We start from the raw sequence: 14,682 nt of genomic DNA on the forward strand, positions 1-14,682 counted from the left end.
TCAGTTCTACCTTGAGAGAATATAAATATATCGGGAAAATAAATTGACCCCGATTTTATAAGACTTTCTATTTCGAGAACTTTTTTCGTAATTAAAATCAATTTCGCTCGGCTCGTGTCGTAACTCACCGGCCAGTTATTTGTTCTTTCAATAGGCCTAGTAATGTAGATTAACATAGTTTAAAACCAATCAGTTCTACCTTGCGAGAATATAACTATATCGGCAAAACCAATTGTCTCCGATTTTATAAAACCTTCTATTTCGAGAACTTTTTCCGTAATTAAAATCAATTTCGCTCGGCTCGTATCGGTGCTCACCGGCCAATTATTGAATCTTTCAATATGCCTAGTAATGTAGATTAAAATAATTAAAAACCAATCAGTTCTACCTTGCGAGAATATAAATATATCGGCAAAACCAAATGACCCCTATTTTATAAGACCTTCTATTTCTAGAACTTTTTCCGTAATTAAAATCAATTTCGTTCGGCTCGTGTCGGAACTCACCGGTCAGTTATTGGTTCTTTCAATAGGCCTAGTAATGTATATTAACCTAGTTAAAAACCAATCAGTTCTACCTTGCGAGAATATAAATATATCGGGAAAACCAATTGACCCCGATTTTATAAGACTTTCTATTTCGAGAATTTTTTCCGTAATTAAAATCAATTTCGCTCGGCTCTTGTCGGAACTCACCGGCCAGTTATTGGTTCTTTTAATAGGCCTAGTAATGTAGATTAACATAGTTAAAAACCAATCAGTTCTACCTTGCGAGAATATAAATATATCGGGAAAACCAATTGACCCCGATTTTATAAGACCTTCTATTTCGATAATTGTTTCCGTAATTAAAATCAATTTTGCTCGGCTTGTATCGGAGCTCACCGGCCATTTATTGGTTCTTTCAATATGCCTAGTAATGTAGATTAAATTAGTTAAAAACCAATCAGTTCTACCTTGCGAGAATATAAATATATCGGGAAAACCAATTGACCCCGATTTTATAAGACTTTCTATTTCGAGAACTTTTTTCGTAATTAAAATCAATTTCGCTCGGCTCGTGTCGTAACTCACCGGCCAGTTATTTGTTCTTTCAATAGGCCTAGTAATGTAGATTAACATAGTTAAAAACCAATCAGTTCTACCTTGCGAGAATATAACTATATCGGCAAAACCAATTGTCTCCGATTTTATAAAACCTTCTATTTCGAGAACTTTTTCCGTAATTAAAATCAATTTCGCTCGGCTCGTATCGGAGCTCACCGGCCAATTATTGAATCTTTCAATATGCCTAGTAATGTAGATTAAAATAATTAAAAACCAATCAGTTCTACCTTGCGAGAATATAAATATATCGGGAAAACCAATTGACCCCGATTTTATAAGACTTTCTATTTCGAGAACTTTTTCCGTAATTAAAATCAATTTCGCTCGGCTCGTATTGGAGCTTACCGGCCAATTATTGGTTCTTTCGATAGGCCTAGTAATGCAGAATAACATAATTAAAAACCAATCAGTTCTACCTTGCGAGAATATAAATATATCGGCAAAACCAATTGACCCCTATTTTATAAGACCTTCTATTTCTAGAACTTTTTCCGTAATTAAAATCAATTTCGTTCGGCTCGTGTCGGAACTCACCGGTCAGTTATTGGTTCTTTCAATAGGCCTAGTAATGTAGATTAACCTAGTTAAAAACCAATCAGTTCTACCTTGCGAGAATATAAATATATCGGGAAAACCAATTGACCCCGATTTTATAAGACTTTCTATTTCGAGAACTATTTCCGTAATTAAAATCAATTTTGCTCGGCTCGTATCGGAGCTCACCGGCCAATTATTGGTTCTTTCGATAGGCCAAGTAATGCAGATTAACATAGTTAAAAACTAATCAGTTCTACCTTGCGAGAATATAAATATATCGGCAAAACCAGTTGACCCCGATTTTATAAGACTTTCTATTTCGAGAACTTTTTCCGTAATTAAAATCTATTTCGCTCGGCTCTTGTCGGAACTCACCAGCCAGTTATTGGTTCTTTCAATAGGCCTAGTAATGTAGATTAACATAGTTAAAAACCAATCAGTTCTACCTTGCGAGAATATAAATATATCGGGAAAACCAATTGTCTCCGATTTTATAAAACCTTCTATTTCGAGAACTTTTTCCGTAATTAAAATCAATTTCGCTCGGCTCGTATCGGAGCTCACCGGCCAATTATTGAATCTTTCAATATGCCTAGTAATGTAGATTAAAATAATTAAAAACCAATCAGTTCTACCTTGCGAGAATATAAATATATCGGGAAAACCAATTGACCCCGATTTTATAAGACTTTCTATTTCGAGAACTTTTTCCGTAATTAAAATCAATTTCGCTCGGCTCGTATTGGAGCTTACCGGCCAATTATTGGTTCTTTCGATAGGCCTAGTAATGCAGATTAACCTAATTAAAAACCAATCAGTTCTACCTTGCGAGAATATAAATATATCGGCAAAACCAATTGTCCCCGATTTTATAAGGCTTTCTATTTTGAGAACTTTTTCCGTAATTAAAATCAATTTCGTTCGGCTCGTGTCGGAACTCACCGGTCAGTTATTGGTTCTTTCAATAGGCCTAGTAATGTAGATTAACCTAGTTAAAAACCAATCAGTTCTACCTTGCGAGAATATAAATATATCGGGAAAACCAATTGACCCCGATTTTATAAGACTTTCTATTTCGAGAACTATTTCCGTAATTAAAATCAATTTTGCTCGGCTCGTATCGGAGCTCACCGGCCAATTATTGGTTCTTTCGATAGGCCAAGTAATGCAGATTAACATAGTTAAAACCTAATCAGTTCTACCTTGCGAGAATATAAATATATCGGCAAAACCAGTTGACCCCGATTTTATAAGACTTTCTATTTCGAGAACTTTTTCCGTAATTAAATTCAATTTCGCTCGGCTCTTGTCGGAACTCACCGGCCAGTTATTGGTTCTTTCAATAGGCCTAGTAATGTAGATTAACATAGTTAAAAACCAATCAGTTCTACCTTGCGAGAATATAAATATATCGGGAAAACCAATTGACCCCGATTTTATAAGACCTTCTATTTCGATAATTGTTTCCGTAATTAAAATCAATTTTGCTCGGCTCGTATCGGAGCTCACCGGCCAATTATTGGTTCTTTCAATATGCCTAGTAATGTAGATTAAATTAGTTAAAAACCAATCAGTTCTACCTTGCGAGAATATAAATATATCGGGAAAACCAATTGACCCCGATTTTATAAGACTTTCTATTTCGAGAACTTTTTCCGTAATTTAAAACCAATTTCGCTCGGCTCGTATCGGAGTTCACCGGCCAATTATTGGTTCTTTCGATAGGCCTAGTAATGCAGATTAACATAATTAAAAACCAATCAGTTTTACCTTGCGAGCATATAAATATATCGGGAATTCCAATTGACCCCGATTTTATAAGACTTTCTATTTCGAGAATTTTTCCGTAATTAAAATCAATTTCGCTCGGCTCGTATCGGAGCTCACCGGCCAATTATTGGTTCTTTCGATAGGTCTAGTAATGGAGATTAACCTAATTAAAAACCAATCAGTTCTACCTTGCGAGAATATAAATATATCGGCAAAACCAATTGTCTCCGATTTTATAAAACCTTCTATTTTGAGAACTTTTTTTGTAATTAAAATCAATTTCGCTCGGCTCGTATCCGAGCTCACCGGCCATTTATTGTTTCTTTCAATAGGCCTAGTAATGTAGATTAAAATAGTTAAAAACCAATCAGTTCTACCTTGCGTGAATATAAATATATCGGGAAAACCAATTGACCCCGATTTTATAAGACCTTCTATTTCGATAATTGTTTCCGTAATTAAAATCAATTTCGCTCGGCTCGTATCGGAGCTCACTGGCCAATTATTGGTTCTTTCAATATGCCTAGTAATGCAGATTAACATAATTAATTACCAATCAGTTCTAAATTGCGAGAATATAAATATATCGGCAAAACCAATTGACCCCGATTTTATAAGACCTTCTATTTCGATAATTGTTTCCGCAATTAAAATCAATTTCGCTCGGCTCGTAATTGAGCTCACCGGCTAAATAATGGTTCTTTCGATAGGCCTAGTAATGCAGATTAACATAATTAAAAACCAATCAGTTTTACCTTGCGAGAATATAAATATATCGGGAATTCCAATTGACCCCGATTTTATAAGACTTTCTATTTCGAGAATTTTTCCGTAATTAAAATCAATTTCGCTCGGCTCGTATCGGAGCTCACCGGCCAATTATTGGTTCTTTCGATAGGTCTAGTAATGGAGATTAACATAATTAAAAACCAATCAGTTCTACCTTGCGAGAATATAAATATATCGGCCAAACCAATTTTCTCCGATTTTATAAAACCTTCTATTTTGAGAACTTCTTTTGTAATTAAAATCAATTTCGCTCGGCTCGTATCCGAGCTCACCGGCCATTTATTGTTTCTTTCAATAGGCCTAGTAATGTAGATTAAAATAGTTAAAAATCAATCTGTTCTTCTTTGCGTGAATATAAATATATCGGGAAAACCAATTGACCCCGATTTTATAAGACCTTCTATTTCGATAATTGTTTCCGTAATTAAAATCAATTTCGAGCGGCTCGTATCGGAGCTCACTGGCCAATTATTGGTTCTTTCAATATGCCTAGTAATGCAGATTAACATAATTAAAAACCAATCAGTTCTACCTTGCGAGAATATAAATATATCGGCAAAACCAATTGACCCCGATTTTATAAGACTTTCTATTTCGAGAACTTTTTCCGTAATTAAAATCAATTTCGCTCGGCTCGTATTGGAGCTTACCGGCCAATTATTGGTTCTTTCGATAGGCCTAGTAATGCAGAATAACATAATTAAAAACCAATCAGTTCTACCTTGCGAGAATATAAATATATCGGCAAAACCAATTGACCCCTATTTTATAAGACCTTCTATTTCTAGAACTTTTTCCGTAATTAAAATCAATTTCGTTCGGCTCGTGTCGGAACTCACCGGTCAGTTATTGGTTCTTTCAATAGGCCTAGTAATGTAGATTAACCTAGTTAAAAACCAATCAGTTCTACCTTGCGAGAATATAAATATATCGGGAAAACCAATTGACCCCGATTTTATAAGACTTTCTATTTCGAGAACTATTTCCGTAATTAAAATCAATTTTGCTCGGCTCGTATCGGAGCTCACCGGCCAATTATTGGTTCTTTCGATAGGCCAAGTAATGCAGATTAACATAGTTAAAAACTAATCAGTTCTACCTTGCGAGAATATAAATATATCGGCAAAACCAGTTGACCCCGATTTTATAAGACTTTCTATTTCGAGAACTTTTTCCGTAATTAAAATCTATTTCGCTCGGCTCTTGTCGGAACTCACCAGCCAGTTATTGGTTCTTTCAATAGGCCTAGTAATGTAGATTAACATAGTTAAAAACCAATCAGTTCTACCTTGCGAGAATATAAATATATCGGGAAAACCAATTGTCTCCGATTTTATAAAACCTTCTATTTCGAGAACTTTTTCCGTAATTAAAATCAATTTCGCTCGGCTCGTATCGGAGCTCACCGGCCAATTATTGAATCTTTCAATATGCCTAGTAATGTAGATTAAAATAATTAAAAACCAATCAGTTCTACCTTGCGAGAATATAAATATATCGGGAAAACCAATTGACCCCGATTTTATAAGACTTTCTATTTCGAGAACTTTTTCCGTAATTAAAATCAATTTCGCTCGGCTCGTATTGGAGCTTACCGGCCAATTATTGGTTCTTTCGATAGGCCTAGTAATGCAGATTAACCTAATTAAAAACCAATCAGTTCTACCTTGCGAGAATATAAATATATCGGCAAAACCAATTGTCCCCGATTTTATAAGGCTTTCTATTTTGAGAACTTTTTCCGTAATTAAAATCAATTTCGTTCGGCTCGTGTCGGAACTCACCGGTCAGTTATTGGTTCTTTCAATAGGCCTAGTAATGTAGATTAACCTAGTTAAAAACCAATCAGTTCTACCTTGCGAGAATATAAATATATCGGGAAAACCAATTGACCCCGATTTTATAAGACTTTCTATTTCGAGAACTATTTCCGTAATTAAAATCAATTTTGCTCGGCTCGTATCGGAGCTCACCGGCCAATTATTGGTTCTTTCGATAGGCCAAGTAATGCAGATTAACATAGTTAAAACCTAATCAGTTCTACCTTGCGAGAATATAAATATATCGGCAAAACCAGTTGACCCCGATTTTATAAGACTTTCTATTTCGAGAACTTTTTCCGTAATTAAATTCAATTTCGCTCGGCTCTTGTCGGAACTCACCGGCCAGTTATTGGTTCTTTCAATAGGCCTAGTAATGTAGATTAACATAGTTAAAAACCAATCAGTTCTACCTTGCGAGAATATAAATATATCGGGAAAACCAATTGACCCCGATTTTATAAGACCTTCTATTTCGATAATTGTTTCCGTAATTAAAATCAATTTTGCTCGGCTCGTATCGGAGCTCACCGGCCAATTATTGGTTCTTTCAATATGCCTAGTAATGTAGATTAAATTAGTTAAAATGCAATCAGTTCTACCTTGCGAGAATATAAATATATCGGGAAAACCAATTGACCCCGATTTTATAAGACTTTCTATTTCGAGAACTTTTTCCGTAATTTAAAACCAATTTCTGTCGGCTCGTATCGGAGTTCACCGGCCAATTATTGGTTCTTTCGATAGGCCTAGTAATGCAGATTAACATAATTAAAAACCAATCAGTTTTACCTTGCGAGCATATAAATATATCGGGAATTCCAATTGACCCCGATTTTATAAGACTTTCTATTTCGAGAATTTTTCCGTAATTAAAATCAATTTCGCTCGGCTCGTATCGGAGCTCACCGGCCAATTATTGGTTCTTTCGATAGGTCTAGTAATGGAGATTAACCTAATTAAAAACCAATCAGTTCTACCTTGCGAGAATATAAATATATCGGCAAAACCAATTGTCTCCGATTTTATAAAACCTTCTATTTTGAGAACTTTTTTTGTAATTAAAATCAATTTCGCTCGGCTCGTATCCGAGCTCACCGGCCATTTATTGTTTCTTTCAATAGGCCTAGTAATGTAGATTAAAATAGTTAAAAACCAATCAGTTCTACCTTGCGTGAATATAAATATATCGGGAAAACCAATTGACCCCGATTTTATAAGACCTTCTATTTCGATAATTGTTTCCGTAATTAAAATCAATTTCGCTCGGCTCGTATCGGAGCTCACTGGCCAATTATTGGTTCTTTCAATATGCCTAGTAATGCAGATTAACATAATTAATTACCAATCAGTTCTAAATTGCGAGAATATAAATATATCGGCAAAACCAATTGACCCCGATTTTATAAGACCTTCTATTTCGATAATTGTTTCCGCAATTAAAATCAATTTCGCTCGGCTCGTAATTGAGCTCACCGGCTAAATAATGGTTCTTTCGATAGGCCTAGTAATGCAGATTAACATAATTAAAAACCAATCAGTTTTACCTTGCGAGAATATAAATATATCGGGAATTCCAATTGACCCCGATTTTATAAGACTTTCTATTTCGAGAATTTTTCCGTAATTAAAATCAATTTCGCTCGGCTCGTATCGGAGCTCACCGGCCAATTATTGGTTCTTTCGATAGGTCTAGTAATGGAGATTAACATAATTAAAAACCAATCAGTTCTACCTTGCGAGAATATAAATATATCGGCAAAACCAATTTTCTCCGATTTTATAAAACCTTCTATTTTGAGAACTTCTTTTGTAATTAAAATCAATTTCGCTCGGCTCGTATCCGAGCTCACCGGCCATTTTTGTTTCTTTCAATAGGCCTAGTAATGTAGATTAAAATAGTTAAAAATCAATCTGTTCTTCTTTGCGTGAATATAAATATATCGGGAAAACCAATTGACCCCGATTTTATAAGACCTTCTATTTCGATAATTGTTTCCGTAATTAAAATCAATTTCGAGCGGCTCGTATCGGAGCTCACTGGCCAATTATTGGTTCTTTCAATATGCCTAGTAATGCAGATTAACATAATTAAAAACCAATCAGTTCTACCTTGCGAGAATATAAATATATCGGCAAAACCAATTGACCCCGATTTTATAAGACTTTCTATTTCTAGAACTTTTTCCGTAATTAAAATCAATGTCGCTCGACTCGTATCGGAGCTCATCGGAAACTTATTGGTTCTTTCAATAGGCCTAAAAATGTAGATTAAAATAGTTAAAAACCAATCAGTTCTACCTTGCGTGAATATAAATATATCGGGAAAACCAATTGACCCCGATTTTATAAGACCTTCTATTTCGATAATTGTTTCCGTAATTAAAATCAATTTCGCTCGGCTCGTATTGGAGCTCACCGGCCAATTATTGGTTCTTTCGATAGGCCTAGTAATGCAGATTAACATAATTAAAAACCAATCAGTTCTACCTTGCGAGAATATAAATATATCGGCAAAACCAATTGACCCCGATTTTATAAGACTTTCTATTTCTAGAAATTTTTCCGTAATTAAAATCAATTTCGCTCGACTCGTATCGGAGCTCACCGGCCAATTATTGGTTCTTTCGATAGGCCTAGTAATGCAGATTAACATAACTAAAAACCAATCAGTTCTACCTTGCGAGAATATAAATATATCGGCAAAACCAATTGACCCCGATTTTATAAGACTTTCTATTTTGAGAACTTCTTTTGTAATTAAAATCAATTTCGCTCGGCTCGTATCCAAGCTCACCGGCCATTTATTGTTTCTTTCAATAGGCCTAGTTATGTAGATTAAAATAGTTAAAAATCAATCTGTTCTTCTTTGCGTGAATATAAATATATCGGGAAAACCAATTGACCCCGATTTTATAAGACCTTCTATTTCGATAATTGTTTCCGTAATTAAAATCAATTTCGATCGGCTCGTATCGGAGCTCACTGGCCAATTATTGGTTCTTTCAATATGCCTAGTAATGCAGATTAACATAATTAAAAACCAATCAGTTCTACCTTGCGAGAATATAAATATATCGGCAAAACCAATTGACCCCGATTTTATAAGACTTTCTATTTCTAGAACTTTTTCCGTAATTAAAATCAATTTCGCTCGACTCGTATCGGAGCTCACCGGCCAATTATTGGTTCTTTCAATAGGCCTAGTAATGTAGATTAAAATAGTTAAAAACCAATCAGTTCTACCTTGCGTGAATATAAATATATCGGGAAAACCAATTGACCCCGATTTTATAAGACCTTCTATTTCGATAATTGTTTCCGTAATTAAAATCAATTTCGCTCGGCTCGTATTGGAGCTCACCGGCCAATTATTGGTTCTTTCGATAGGCCTAGTAATGCAGATTAACATAATTAAAAACCAATCAGTTCTACCTTGCGAGAATATAAATATATCGGCAAAACCAATTGACCCCGATTTTATAAGACTTTCTATTTCTAGAACTTTTTCCGTAATTAAAATCAATGTCGCTCGACTCGTATCGGAGCTCACCGGCCAATTATTGGTTCTTTCAATAGGCCTAAAAATGTAGATTAAAATAGTTAAAAACCAATCAGTTCTACCTTGCGTGAATATAAATATATCGGGAAAACCAATTGACCCCGATTTTATAAGACCTTCTATTTCGATAATTGTTTCCGTAATTAAAATCAATTTCGCTCGGCTCGTATTGGAGCTCACCGGCCAATTATTGGTTCTTTCGATAGGCCTAGTAATGCAGATTAACATAATTAAAAACCAATCAGTTCTACCTTGCGAGAATATAAATATATCGGCAAAACCAATTGACCCCGATTTTATAAGACTTTCTATTTCTAGAATTTTTTCCGTAATTAAAATCAATTTCGCTCGACTCGTATCGGAGCTCACCGGCCAATTATTGGTTCTTTCGATAGGCCTAGTAATGCAGATTAACATAATTAAAAACCAATCAGTTCTACCTTGCGAGAATATAAATATATCGGCAAAACCAATTGACCCCGATTTTATAAGACTTTCTATTTTGAGAACTTCTTTTGTAATTAAAATCAATTTCGCTCGGCTCGTATCCAAGCTCACCGGCCATTTATTGTTTCTTTCAATAGGCCTAGTAATGTAGATTAAAATAGTTAAAAATCAATCTGTTCTTCTTTGCGTGAATATAAATATATCGGGAAAACCAGTTGACCCCGATTTTATAAGACCTTCTATTTCGATAATTGTTTCCGTAATTAAAATCAATTTCGCTCGACTCGTATCGGAGCTCACCGGCCAATTATTGGTTCTTTCAATAGGCCTAGTAATGTAGATTAAAATAGTTAAAAACCAATCAGTTCTACCTTGCGTGAATATAAATATATCGGGAAAACCAATTGACCCCGATTTTATAAGATCTTCTATTTCGATAATTGTTTCCGCAATTAAAATCAATTTCGCTCGGCTCGTAATTGAGCTCACCGGCTAAATAATGGTTCTTTCGATAGGCCTAGTAATGCAGATTAACATAATTAAAAACCAATCAGTTTTACCTTGCGAGAATATAAATATATCGGGAATTCCAATTGACCCCGATTTTATAAGACTTTCTATTTCGATAATTTTTCCGTAATTAAAATCAATTTCGCTCGGCTCGTATCGGAGCTCACCGGCCAATTATTGGTTCTTTCGATAGGTCTAGTAATGGAGATTAACATAATTAAAAACCAATCAGTTCTACCTTGCGAGAATATAAATATATCGGCAAAACCAATTTTCTCCGATTTTATAAAACCTTCTATTTTGAGAACTTCTTTTGTAATTAAAATCAATTTCGCTCGGCTCGTATCCGAGCTCACCGGCCATTTATTGTTTCTTTCAATAGGCCTAGTAATGTAGATTAAAATAGTTAAAAATCAATCTGTTCTTCTTTGCGTGAATATAAATATATCGGGAAAACCAATTGACCCCGATTTTATAAGACCTTCTATTTCGATAATTGTTTCCGTAATTAAAATCAATTTCGAGCGGCTCGTATCGGAGCTCACTGGCCAATTATTGGTTCTTTCAATATGCCTAGTAATGCAGATTAACCTAATTAAAAACCAATCAGTTCTACCTTGCGAGAATATAAATATATCGGCAAAACCAATTGTCTCCGATTTTATAAAACCTTCTATTTTGAGAACTTTTTTTGTAATTAAAATCAATTTCGCTCGGCTCGTATCCGAGCTCACCGGCCATTTATTGTTTCTTTCAATAGGCCTAGTAATGTAGATTAAAATAGTTAAAAACCAATCAGTTCTACCTTGCGTGAATATAAATATATCGGGAAAACCAATTGACCCCGATTTTATAAGACCTTCTATTTCGATAATTGTTTCCGTAATTAAAATCAATTTCGCTCGGCTCGTATCGGAGCTCACTGGCCAATTATTGGTTCTTTCAATATGCCTAGTAATGCAGATTAACATAATTAATTACCAATCAGTTCTAAATTGCGAGAATATAAATATATCGGCAAAACCAATTGACCCCGATTTTATAAGACCTTCTATTTCGATAATTGTTTCCGCAATTAAAATCAATTTCGCTCGGCTCGTAATTGAGCTCACCGGCTAAATAATGGTTCTTTCGATAGGCCTAGTAATGCAGATTAACATAATTAAAAACCAATCAGTTTTACCTTGCGAGAATATAAATATATCGGGAATTCCAATTGACCCCGATTTTATAAGACTTTCTATTTCGAGAATTTTTCCGTAATTAAAATCAATTTCGCTCGGCTCGTATCGGAGCTCACCGGCCAATTATTGGTTCTTTCGATAGGTCTAGTAATGGAGATTAACATAATTAAAAACCAATCAGTTCTACCTTGCGAGAATATAAATATATCGGCAAAACCAATTTTCTCCGATTTTATAAAACCTTCTATTTTGAGAACTTCTTTTGTAATTAAAATCAATTTCGCTCGGCTCGTATCCGAGCTCACCGGCCATTTTTGTTTCTTTCAATAGGCCTAGTAATGTAGATTAAAATAGTTAAAAATCAATCTGTTCTTCTTTGCGTGAATATAAATATATCGGGAAAACCAATTGACCCCGATTTTATAAGACCTTCTATTTCGATAATTGTTTCCGTAATTAAAATCAATTTCGAGCGGCTCGTATCGGAGCTCACTGGCCAATTATTGGTTCTTTCAATATGCCTAGTAATGCAGATTAACATAATTAAAAACCAATCAGTTCTACCTTGCGAGAATATAAATATATCGGCAAAACCAATTGACCCCGATTTTATAAGACTTTCTATTTCTAGAACTTTTTCCGTAATTAAAATCAATGTCGCTCGACTCGTATCGGAGCTCATCGGAAACTTATTGGTTCTTTCAATAGGCCTAAAAATGTAGATTAAAATAGTTAAAAACCAATCAGTTCTACCTTGCGTGAATATAAATATATCGGGAAAACCAATTGACCCCGATTTTATAAGACCTTCTATTTCGATAATTGTTTCCGTAATTAAAATCAATTTCGCTCGGCTCGTATTGGAGCTCACCGGCCAATTATTGGTTCTTTCGATAGGCCTAGTAATGCAGATTAACATAATTAAAAACCAATCAGTTCTACCTTGCGAGAATATAAATATATCGGCAAAACCAATTGACCCCGATTTTATAAGACTTTCTATTTCTAGAAATTTTTCCGTAATTAAAATCAATTTCGCTCGACTCGTATCGGAGCTCACCGGCCAATTATTGGTTCTTTCGATAGGCCTAGTAATGCAGATTAACATAACTAAAAACCAATCAGTTCTACCTTGCGAGAATATAAATATATCGGCAAAACCAATTGACCCCGATTTTATAAGACTTTCTATTTTGAGAACTTCTTTTGTAATTAAAATCAATTTCGCTCGGCTCGTATCCAAGCTCACCGGCCATTTATTGTTTCTTTCAATAGGCCTAGTTATGTAGATTAAAATAGTTAAAAATCAATCTGTTCTTCTTTGCGTGAATATAAATATATCGGGAAAACCAATTGACCCCGATTTTATAAGACCTTCTATTTCGATAATTGTTTCCGTAATTAAAATCAATTTCGATCGGCTCGTATCGGAGCTCACTGGCCAATTATTGGTTCTTTCAATATGCCTAGTAATGCAGATTAACATAATTAAAAACCAATCAGTTCTACCTTGCGAGAATATAAATATATCGGCAAAACCAATTGACCCCGATTTTATAAGACTTTCTATTTCTAGAACTTTTTCCGTAATTAAAATCAATTTCGCTCGACTCGTATCGGAGCTCACCGGCCAATTATTGGTTCTTTCAATAGGCCTAGTAATGTAGATTAAAATAGTTAAAAACCAATCAGTTCTACCTTGCGTGAATATAAATATATCGGGAAAACCAATTGACCCCGATTTTATAAGACCTTCTATTTCGATAATTGTTTCCGTAATTAAAATCAATTTCGCTCGGCTCGTATTGGAGCTCACCGGCCAATTATTGGTTCTTTCGATAGGCCTAGTAATGCAGATTAACATAATTAAAAACCAATCAGTTCTACCTTGCGAGAATATAAATATATCGGCAAAACCAATTGACCCCGATTTTATAAGACTTTCTATTTCTAGAACTTTTTCCGTAATTAAAATCAATGTCGCTCGACTCGTATCGGAGCTCACCGGCCAATTATTGGTTCTTTCAATAGGCCTAAAAATGTAGATTAAAATAGTTAAAAACCAATCAGTTCTACCTTGCGTGAATATAAATATATCGGGAAAACCAATTGACCCCGATTTTATAAGACCTTCTATTTCGATAATTGTTTCCGTAATTAAAATCAATTTCGCTCGGCTCGTATTGGAGCTCACCGGCCAATTATTGGTTCTTTCGATAGGCCTAGTAATGCAGATTAACATAATTAAAAACCAATCAGTTCTACCTTGCGAGAATATAAATATATCGGCAAAACCAATTGACCCCGATTTTATAAGACTTTCTATTTCTAGAATTTTTTCCGTAATTAAAATCAATTTCGCTCGACTCGTATCGGAGCTCACCGGCCAATTATTGGTTCTTTCGATAGGCCTAGTAATGCAGATTAACATAATTAAAAACCAATCAGTTCTACCTTGCGAGAATATAAATATATCGGCAAAACCAATTGACCCCGATTTTATAAGACTTTCTATTTTGAGAACTTCTTTTGTAATTAAAATCAATTTCGCTCGGCTCGTATCCAAGCTCACCGGCCATTTATTGTTTCTTTCAATAGGCCTAGTAATGTAGATTAAAATAGTTAAAAATCAATCTGTTCTTCTTTGCGTGAATATAAATATATCGGGAAAACCAGTTGACCCCGATTTTATAAGACCTTCTATTTCGATAATTGTTTCCGTAATTAAAATCAATTTCGCTCGACTCGTATCGGAGCTCACCGGCCAATTATTGGTTCTTTCAATAGGCCTAGTAATGTAGATTAAAATAGTTAAAAACCAATCAGTTCTACCTTGCGTGAATATAAATATATCGGGAAAACCAATTGACCCCGATTTTATAAGATCTTCTATTTCGATAATTGTTTCCGCAATTAAAATCAATTTCGCTCGGCTCGTAATTGAGCTCACCGGCTAA

This window comes from Leiobunum rupestre, chromosome 11, assembly GCF_980474605.1.
Source record: "Leiobunum rupestre chromosome 11, qqLeiRupe1.1.hap1, whole genome shotgun sequence".
Lineage (NCBI taxonomy): Eukaryota > Metazoa > Arthropoda > Arachnida > Opiliones > Sclerosomatidae > Leiobunum > Leiobunum rupestre.